General features: G+C 43.1%; 2 pseudogenes; both read right to left on the bottom strand.

Annotated features, from left to right (window-relative positions):
• Positions 1–6,437: 6,437 nt before the first annotated feature.
• Positions 6,438–8,392, bottom strand: LOC127409997 (zona pellucida sperm-binding protein 4-like; annotated as a pseudogene).
• Positions 8,393–10,304: 1,912 nt separating this feature from the next.
• The window catches only part of LOC127409996 (zona pellucida sperm-binding protein 4-like), a 3,560-nt pseudogene continuing 2,609 nt past the window's right edge, over positions 10,305–11,255 (bottom strand).

The following is an 11,255-nucleotide window of genomic DNA, read 5'->3' as shown; positions in this document are numbered from 1 at the left end:
AAAAAATCTATTCTAGAATAAATCTTATGGACTGATGAAAAAAATGTATTGTCCCTACCAGATGGGTTCAAAAGTCTCCAAATATCTGTAAGACCAAGATTTTTTACACATCCTGTGAAGCATCAATGTTGCTCAAGGGGGCTTACACACTTTTGCTTTAGTATGATCAAGGACTGAGTCCATCAAAAGATTAAAGTCTCCTCCCAATATTATAACATGAGGGGTGCCAGCGGCATGCAACATCCCTCCAAGATCTATAAAATAGCCCTGATCATCACTGTTAGGTGCGTAAATATTAGCCAAAATAAGACTTTGCCCCTGAATTTCTGCTAAAACAATAATGACTCTTCCTAAATTATCTTAAATCTGTTTGAGACATTTGAATTGTAGATGCTTACTTATCAGTGTAATGACTCCCCTGCTCTTACAGCACTAAAGAAAACATGTCCACCCCATATCTTCCCAAATTTTTCAGCTTCCTGTGGGGAAAGATGCGTTTCTTGAAGAAACACTATATCATATTTCTTACGCTTAAGAAGAGAAATAATCTTCCTTCTTTTTATGGGGTGCCCCAACCCATTCACATTCCACATGGAGAGAGACAGTCCACTCATATTAACATTTGACATTTTGACATATTAGAAAAAATAGATTGTGTGTCAAAAACAAAATTATAAAGACTACATTCCAACATTAGTGCTACAATCAAACCCCAAACTTCCCCCTGAACCAAACAAACAGAAAAAAGAAAAATGTGCACATTAACTCTGTGCATGACAGTGCCAACTGGTGTCCATCCCTTTAAACTTAAACAGTCCAAGTACGCCTACGAGAGCCCCCGCGACAACTTTGCTGTAGGATTGCTCAAGTCCAGTGTTTCTATACAGATTTTGAGAGAGAATTACACAACAAAAGATAATCTATAAAACAAACTCCAGCCAATAGGTGGAATAAACACAAAGAGTGTGTAGATTCATCCACATAACTGTCCCGAAGGTGTGTTTTTCCACATAACAAACTCCAGCCGCTAGGCGGAACCAGCACAAAAAGAAACAAAAAAGGCGCTCAGCTTCCTCGGACGATCAAGTGAATGTTCAGCGAGTCAGGCCCATTCAGCTGTTACATGAGTGCAAAAAATGCCCTAATCACACCAATGTTTTGCAAGAAATATTCCACAGAACAAACTCCAACCAATAAGAGGCATAAGCACAAAGAACGTGCAGATTCATCAACAAACTCTCCCGAAGGAGTGTAACTCCACAAAACATACTTCAGCCGCTAGGAACTAACACAAAAAGAAACAAAGAAGGTGCTCAGTTCCTCAGTCGGTCAAGTGAATGTTCAGTGAGTCGGTCCATTTGGCTGCAACGTGAGTACCACAAAATAAATTATTCCATTGACTTTATGAAGGACATCGCTTGCTGGGGACATGTGAATGTTTTACGGCCATCCTTAGCATCTATTCTCAATTTGGCTTGGAACATCAGTGCAGAAGTGACCTTCCATTGATGTAAGAGTTTCTTGCATTCCTTAAATTGATCACGTTTCTCTCTTGTTGAATTCGCAAAGTCTGGGAACAAGAAAATGCTGTGGTTCTTCCAAGAAAGCCTTCCTTTACTCCTTGCCTCGCGCAACACAAGATCTTTATCGGATGATCTCAGAATTTGGCCAGAATTGATCGGGGCCTGTCTCCCTCAGCGGATCGCTGAGCCGGAACCCTGTGAGCTCGCTCGATTTCCATCTTATGGCCTGTTATGTCGAGCAGACTCGAAAAGAGCCCGTCCAGGAATTTCACCATAACCTGACCGTCAGGCGTCAGGAATTCCAACAATACGGATGTTATTCCTCCATCTACGGTTCTCCAAGTCGTCCAACTTCTCCCAGACACACTCCAAATCCACCTTGGTTGCTAGAGGATTAGCAGATTAGCAGATTGATCCATTTCTCGACATACCCCACTCTTGTAACCACCTCAGTGAATTTAGTCTCCATGGCAGTGATCGATCGACGTATTACAGCAAGATCCTCCAAGTCCTCTATTTAGCCAGGCATACACCTAATTTATCCATCAACTCACAATTAGGCTGCTTTAGTTAGGTCTGCCGGAATCAGAAACTTTTCTCAGAAACATTTATCATAATCTATAACTCTGCAATAAATTTAATGGCATCTATGTTAATATTATTCTGTTTGTTTCCCTGTCTCAACCTCTGGATTCATATCCCGAGGTTACCAGAGCCTGTCAGATCCAGCTCCGTTCCTGCTTGGTGTCGGACTCTACTGCTATGTGTTACTAAGTGATGACAACAAACAGCAGCCGGTGTGTAGCAAGGGTTTGTATTTGGATCAAAGGAGGAAGCAGGAGCCGGTTTTCACAGTCCAGTGTGAGACACGTGCGAGTTTTATTAACAAAAATAATAGAAAATTGATTTGCAGCTTCACGCAACCAAAAGTCTGCTTTGCAGCATAAAAGATTAGACAGGCCTGCTTTTCAGCACAACACTATATAAACACTCTGGTAACAGACATGTAGTCTCTATTCTGTATTTCTCTCTCTGGACTGGGCCGTCTTTTATCTCCCAAGACTCTCACTGTGAACATAGAAACGGCAATTAGTCACAATTCATCTCAGGTGGATGTCCTTACCACTTTCTCTCTCCCCAGATGAGCGCTTGACCACGCCCTCACCTCCACATACCCCCACTGCCCAACTCAGGCCAGGGGAACCATCCGGACTGTCCACTCTCCCCCCCTTTTCTGGAGAGGAAGTCCGTGACAGCCATCTGTGCCCCGATCTGTGGACCACCTCGAATTTAAATGACTGGAGTGCCAGATACCAATGGGTAATCCGGGCTTTGGCATCCTTCATGCGGTGGAGCCACTGGAGCAGGGCGTGGTCCGAACAGAGGATGAATGTTCATCCCAACAATTAGTAGCAGAGAGTGAGGACTGCCCACTTGATGGCCAAGCACTCCTTCTCTATGTTGCTGTATTTTATCTCTCTCATAGAGAGCTTTCGACTAATGTACAGCACCGGGTGCTCCTCCCCCTCCACAACCTGGGACAGAACAGCACCCAGCCCCCTGTCTGATGTGTCCATCTGCAAAACAAAAGGGAGAGAGAAATCAGGGGAATGCATTTACATTTATGCATTTGGCAGAATGTGGAGAAGCGGGCCTCCAAAAAGTGCAGCTTTTACCTGTGTGAAAGCCTGTTGGCACGGCTCCATCCACTGGACCGGGTCTGGAGCTCCCTTTTTAGTGAGATCAGTCAGCGGGCTGGTGACGTCCGAATAATTAGGCACAAACATTCGATATTAGCCAGCCAGCCCTGAGAATTGTTTCACCTCCTTTTAGGACTTAGGACTCGGGCAGGTTGCAATTGGAGCGGTTTTATCAATTTGGGGTCATACCTACCCATGCCCCACGTGGAACCCCAGATACCGTACCTCCACCCATCCAATTGCACATTTCTTCAGGTTTGCTGTGAGCCCCGATTGTCGCAGCGACCTCAGAACAGCCCCCAGTTGCTGCATGCTGCAAGCGGCATACACAGCATGCGGTCTGGGGACTCTGTCCATTAGATGCTGAAACGTAGCCAGGGCCCCAATCAAACCAAACAGAAGGGTCACATATTGGTGTAATCCAAATGGTGTGGAGAAGGCCATGTTTTCACGGGACATCGCCGTTAAGGTGATCTGCTGATAACCCTTTGTTAAGTCCAGTGTCAAGTAAAAGCGAGCCATGCCCAACCGATCAAGAAGTTCGTCAATATGAGGCATTGGAAATGCATCAAATTTCGACACCGCATTGATAATCCACACAGAATCGGACCAAGCCATCACTCTTAGGTACCAGAACCACTGGGCTGGCCCAATCATTGTGGGATTCTTCTATTACTCCCATATCGAGCATGGCTTTTAATTTTTCCCATAATACCTGTTTCTTGTGTTCGGGTAAGCAGTAGGGCAGACTACGTACCACTACCCCGGGGGTTGTCTCAATGTGGTGTTCTATGAGGTTAGTGTGGCTGGGGAGAGGTGAGAACATGTCAGAGAAACTTTTTGCAATCTGGCCACCTCTGTACGTTGTGACGGTGAGAGGTCGTCTCCACAAGGGATCGGGGTGAACTGATTGGCTTTTAGACTCACCTCTGGACCGAGCTCCTCCCTCTCCAGAACTACCATCACCAAGGATACAGGGACCGCCTCTCCCATGCTTTTAGTAGGTTGAGGTGGTAAAGTTGACGAGCCCTGCCCCTATCCATACGTGCTACCTCAGTCGACTTCCCCAACTCGCCGTGTGACCTCAAAGGGCCCTTGCCAATTTGTGAGTAATTTAGAACTTGATGTGGGTAGTAGTACTTTATCTCCCTGTGCAAACTCCCGTAGCCGAGCTCCCCTGTTATACAGGCGGAACTGACGTTCTTGAGCCTGTAGCAAATTGTTCTGTGATAGACGCCCCAGTATGTGGAGTTTTGCTTTCAGGTCAAGAACGTATTGAATTTCATTTTTGCTTTGTGAAGGTCCCTCCTCCCAATTTTCCTTTATGACGTCTAATATGCCATGGGGCTTACGCCCATATAATAATTCAAATGGGGAAAACCCCGTAGAGGCTTGCAGGACCTCTCGCACTGCAAAAAACAGGGATTCGAGCCACTTATCCCAATTCCTCATGAAACTTCATGCACAAACTTACAAATAATTTTTTAAGGTCTTATTAAATCGTTCGACCAAGCCGTCCACTTGTGAATGGTACACGCTTGTCCGAATCGATTTAATACCTAATAATTCGTACAGCTTGCGTAGTGTACGTGACATGAAAGTAGTGTCCTGATCAGTGAGAATTTCTTTCAGAATCCCTATTCGGTAGATTATTTTGAAGAGTGCCTCCGCAACACTACATGTTGAGATGTTGCGAAGAGGCACTGCTTCCGGGTATCGCGTTGCGTAGTCCACCAGAACCAACACAAAGCGATGCCTGCGTGCTGACCGTTCTAATGGCCAGATGAGGTCCATGCCTACTCTGTCAAAGGGAACCTCGATCAACGGAAGAAGGCACAATGTCACTTTTGGAATGGTCGGCGGATTCACCAGCTGACATTTGCGGCATGTTGCACACCACCGGCTAACATCCCCGTGAATGCCTGGCCAATAGAAATGGGCCATGAGACGGTTTAGTGTTTTCCCCTGTCCCAAATGACCTGCCATCGGACTATGAGGAGCCGCCTGGAACAACATTTCCTGACGGCTCCTTGGTACTAACAACTGGGTTGTATCTTCTTTTGTCTGAGCATCCTGTGTCACTCAATACAACCAATTGTTTATAATTGAGAAATACATCCAATGGCTCCACCGCATGAAGGATGCCAAAGCCCGGATCACCCATTGGTATCTGGCACTCCAGTCATTTAAGTTCGAGAAGTGGATGGAAACTAGGCTTATGTGAACTTCTGCAGTTAATCAGGATGTGCTTCAAAGACATAGTCATACGGTTCATACAAAATCTTTGTTTAAACACTGGTCCTTAACACTAATTTTAAAGCATGGCTTGCACTGCACAAAAATAACTATTGGCATTATATTCATGCTGTTTAGCCAGAGGGAAATGCCCCCCCCGTGAGCCTGGTTTCTCCTAAGGTTATTTTTCTCCATTAACCAACATCTTGAAGTTTTGTTTCATGCCCCAGCTTGCTCACTAGGGTTCTAAAATGCAATTTACACAGACTCCAATACTTTAATGTTAATGCACGATTTTCTGTAAAGCCACTTTGAAATGCATGTTGCAAGTGATGTACAAATTAAATGAATTGGCTACACTGTTTGTGCCACAAAACACAGCAAATCAGTCTCAATGATCATGTGGAGAAAAGACCACATAACCATAATTTCTAGATGGGACATGTAATAAGCCATTTTAGCTCATGTCATCTCTCAGGATGCTTAAAAACAGGAATTCTCAGTGCCAGAGACCCATTGTTTACGGTTTCAACCCACCCCCTTCATGTACAATTTGATGTTTTTGGCAAGATACTCTGAAATGGTCTAACGTCCCTCAAGTAATTTGAGTACTTTTACACCTGTAAGTACACAATAGGGAGGTGAAACTTCAGGTGGGTGGAATAAGTGTCAGGCAGTGATGCAATATACGACATTCTAATGTCGTGTTCAATGCACCTTGGAAAAGCATCTGCCATTTTCCTCAGCCTTTAAAACCCCCATTCCCCACTAACTGCTTGAGCACAGTTTAAGGGGAACATTTAGGCAATCAAAGAGTTGCATGCAAGACTGGGGTTTTATTGCAAGAAGCCAAGAGGAAATTTGCAAGGCTAGTGCACCCCCTCCCCAAGATGCAGGTGATCAATGCCAGCACGTTCATTAACACTCATTTCACAGTTGTATATGGATACAGGAATTCACACCAGACTGTTCATCTTAGGTTCAGTTTATTGTAATAGCCAATGTTATGGCATGACCAGGGTAACTTCTCCACTAGAAGCCACGGTTTCCCCATTAGAAGTCATCTTGAAATGGGCATCCCTTCCTGTAAAAGGAGAGAAGTGTAAGGGCAATATTAAGAACCCTAAAGCCATTGATTTAAGTGAAGTACTCACTTTGCCTGCTGCAGCTCTGCTCACAGAAGCTAGTGGAAGAGGGATAGCACACTGCTGTACTACAGTGGATGAAGACCTGAGCAAGAGGAATAACCATAGCATTCATTAGAATGCACAATATTCAGGGTTCAGGTATGTTAAGGTTGGTTATGTAGGGATCATACGGTTTCCTGTAGAGGAGCTAGTGATGCAGGATCCACAAATGTGAACATCTTTACAATAAAGCGCTTGTAGTGTGTTGGGAACTGAAGACCAGAGGAGACATCCACAGGAACCAGTGTAGTCAGGTAACGGTCATCCTGGTAAGGGCATCTGAAGGCACAGGGACAGTCAGGGCTAGCCCAAAACAGACCAACCAAACAAAATGCTTGGGGTCATACTCACCCATTAACTAGAAGGTCCCACTGAGGTAGGCCAAAGGGATCAGGGGTTGATGTCGCCCAGCAGCGTCAGGACAATATTTGGGTCAGTCCTCTCCAAAATGTGCACCTCAACATACACAGGTTCTCGCAGGACTTTTGTGACTGGGTAATCAGCATCACTGTAGTAGGACGTGTACGCTGCAGCCTCTGCAGGAGGACAACACTTAAACCCAGCAGAACTTTTGAGGAAGCAATCAAGATAGCCAATACACTACCTTCAGCACATCCTTTAGTGACACATTGTCCATTGGCCAGCCTAAGCACCACTCGGAGTGGTCCAGGAGCAGCTACAGGTGGAGGTGGAGGAACGGTGTTAACCTCCACAACTAGAGCTTGAACAGCAGTGCCAGAATACCTACACTGGAAGAGAAGCCTGGACAAACAGGGAGCTTGTAGCACATGCCAAAAGTTAACATTTAAGCTAAAGCATCGATCACCTACTCAAAATGACTGTCCCTTGTGATGGATCCAAGTGGTCCAATCCCCACTTCATAGGATGATGTCATTCTGTTCTCATACACTACATATCCACTGTCCTCCTGCAAATGGAAACATGGTTAGCATCCACACCTTTCCAAGCAAAGGAAAAAGCCCACCAATACCCACCATCATGCTTGTGCCACAAGCAGTGACAGGGAATTGATAGATGACAAAGGAAGAGGTGGACCCAACTGGAGCACATGGTGGGTCACTTCCACCCAACAGACGGACCGTATCCAGGCTTAGCTGCGGAAGTGTAACATCTCTGGCCACCACAACCACAAACTGGCCATCTCTAATACACTGGACAGTCACTGTAAGATACAGAGCACATTAACACAGATAACCAGTTTATATAGAAAGTTACATTGGTTCAACATCCTTGCCTGCTTTCCCATAATAGCACTGCTGTCCATTAAAACAGCAATTTATAGCTTCACACCCCACAGCACTGATACCAGGTTGTCCACATTGGATCTGCTCATAATCAGCTACAGTACACTTGTCAAGAGGCTCTGCCTGTGACACAGGCTGCTTGGGTGGAAACTTTTGAGTCTGCCGTTGCAGAGCCTGTTGAGCTAGCCGCTGATCACTTGGCTGGAACACAAGAGCTTGTGGATTCTTTGCTAGAATCCCCCCTTGTTGTGAACTTTGATGGAAAACTGCAGCTGGTGGCCCCTTGGACCGAATACTCCACTGTGGAACAGTATGACAGATAGCACAAAACCACCCACAAAGTGCCAGAAGATACAATCTACCCATACTTTTTGCCATTACTACACCACTGATCACACCATTAAAGTGGATCCCTTTGACCTTTTATGCTCTATAGACTGTAGCTTTTTACCGATGGCCCCTCCCTGTTCATTAACAATCATGGTACTCCAGACTTGCACAAGTGGGAACTTACAAGGTGATTCTTATTAGTTCTTAAGAGTTAACTGACCTTTACTAGTGATGGCAGAAACGAAGCTTTCCGAACTTCTGAGTCAATTGAACCAATTGCTTCGGAAAATGATTAACTGTTTTGAAGCACTCGAAGCAGCGCATGCTGAGGTCATCTGCTGGTCACAGGCATATAAATTAAATGAGAAGACTCGAGTCAAAGCAGCTACAATGACACAACGCATTGGAAATTATTTACTGCCCTGCATTTGTCATAAAGTTTCATGGTTGTCTACAGTATTCTGGAATAACAGCTCTGAATCTTTGCAGAATATGTAGACCTTCATATAAACGTTTACCTTTTTTACTGTTTTAAAATGTATTTAAAATTTTAAAACAATATTTTTTGTTTTGTTTTTATTCTAAAACAGCACTTTGTTTTGTATAAACAAATTGTAAAAAATATTTATGTTTGACAGACTGTGCAATAAACATTTGAAAACGAAACATTATGGTAATAAGTCACACTCGGTCATAGTGGGACTCAAAAATCAAGAGCTCTAAAGTTTAAGACTAGAGTCTTAACCAATATGCTATGTAACAATTCTGGTGTTTTGTATTGGGGTGTACGTAATAAAAAAAGAAAGTGAAGGCAAGTTATCACGTACAGTAGTTGAAATTTCAGAATGACTTTTTATAAAACATATAAATCTCCTTTAATATCACAAAATACTGATGTCTCAAATTTCTTTCTCATTGACTGAACACATCTCAAGGTAATCAACAGGGAAATTAAAATGAGTAAATTCAAATCAGCAACTTGTTTCAATCAGTCTGATTTTATAGACCTAATTTATTGCTGAACTGACTTGAGATCAGTTAATGCCTGCATTTAACACTCATTCAGGGTTTCACTGTTTCGCTGTGGGATCAACTGTTGTGTAACATGAAACATTTAGAAACTATTTTGAAACAGTGTGATGTAACAAAGCCTCGTTTGCTGAAATGACATGACTAGGCCAGTTTGACGCAGGCTCCGAAGCATTGGTTCGACACAAATGATTCGTAAAAGTTTCGAAGCTTTATGAAGCAAAAACACCCATCACTATAGTTTACTGGTGATTTTGTAATTTTTGGGGGATTTTTCATAATGAATATACATAATAATAAAACAAATAATAAAAAAAAACATGCAAGGTCTGGGTTTACAGTAATTAAATGAAAACAATGTATCATAGCTTATAAGAACCTTCTCTACATGCAAAGTTATAAAGTTATTTCCTTTTTTACATGTCATAGATTTGATCACCTGGGGTCACATTACAGAATGGATTTCTAACTTATTAAGCATGGCAATTTCAGTTTATATACATATGTTCTACTTTACTTGTCATATCTTAAGAACTCTTTGTAATCCCAGCCAACACATCTGTTGACCACAACCTCACTATTAATCTTGGTTCAGCAGTACTTAAGCCAACTAGGACAGCCAGGAACCTGGGAGTAGTGTTTGATGACCATCTAAACTTCAATGCCCATATCTTCTTAATCGCCCTGTCATGTAGGTTTGTGCTTTACAACATCAGGAATATCGAACCCATCTTGTCTAAATATGCTGCAGAGGTCCTTGTCCAAGCTGTTGTCAAATCAAACTTTACTTCTGCAGCACTCCACTGGCCGTTCTCCCAGCTAGTGCGACTAAGCCACTGCAGATGGTCCGGAATGTGGCGGCATATCTGGACTTCAATCAACCAAAGAGGGCTCACGTCACCCTCTCTTGAGCTAACTTCAATGGCTAGTTGCAGCTGCCTGCATCAAATTCAAGGCTTTGACTTTGGCCTTCAGGACAGTGGATGGAACAGCACCCTCATACTACAACTTGCTCCTCCAGTTCTAAGTCCCCTCTCACTCCCTGTGATCAATGAACAAGCTGTGTCTGGTGGTTCCATCACAGCAAGGCACAAAGACCCTATCCAGATCATTCACATTCTCTATTTCTCTGTGGTGAAATGAGCTTCCAACCTCCACCTGATCTGTTGAGACCATCTCAGCATTGAAGAAATAGCTGAAACCCATCCCTTTGATGAGCACTCAGCCAGTTCATGAGCATAAGACATAGTATTTTTTTTTTTAAATCCTCTCTGTGCCCATCTCTTTCTTCTGATCTAGCTTCTATACTAATCTAGCTACTGTTGGAACTTGGAAGTGCAAAACTGCATATATTGTTGGCTTATATATGATGTTTCTCATTTGCAAGTCCCTTTGGGTAAAGGTGTCTGGTAAATGACAGTGTAAGTATGGCTCCTTGATTTAATATATTTACACAAATTCATCAGAGGGTTTTGTCACAGGCTTTTCAGGGTCAGTGTGGATTGCTTGGAGGTAGCAGATACAAAAGTCTCCTGTGGCCAGTCCTGGCAATTACAAAAATATTGATTTCAACAAAGTCCAACCTGTTGCCAGAGATATTGTGAAGTGCAAGGTGTAAAGTTCGAGCAATTAAACTTCATTACTATACTTAAGTATTATTTGGGGGGGATTTGGACTTCACTCAAGAGCAGTTTAAACTGAATACTTGTACTTACATTTCCAAATAAAAAAAATAAAACCACACACACACCTTACAATTTTATCAAGACTTAAAGTACTCATTGCATTTTCTCATCTTACTGGACTGAAGCCACCTTTTCACTGCATTTGACAAATGCAGACAATAGACTGGAAGGCAGTCATTTCTAATGGGGAGTCGCACAGGGATGCAAAATTTTAGAGCTGTCAAAACTAAAGCTTTAACGCATGTGATTAATTAAAATGTGTAACGCGTTCATTTTTAAAACTATTACCAATTTTCACATT

The sequence above is a fragment of the Myxocyprinus asiaticus genome, chromosome 19 (genome assembly GCF_019703515.2).
Source record: "Myxocyprinus asiaticus isolate MX2 ecotype Aquarium Trade chromosome 19, UBuf_Myxa_2, whole genome shotgun sequence".
NCBI classification, from domain to species: Eukaryota; Metazoa; Chordata; class Actinopteri; order Cypriniformes; family Catostomidae; genus Myxocyprinus; species Myxocyprinus asiaticus.
The sequence above is the reverse complement of the archived record's forward strand: the minus strand, read 5'-3'. Positions and strand labels throughout refer to the sequence as shown.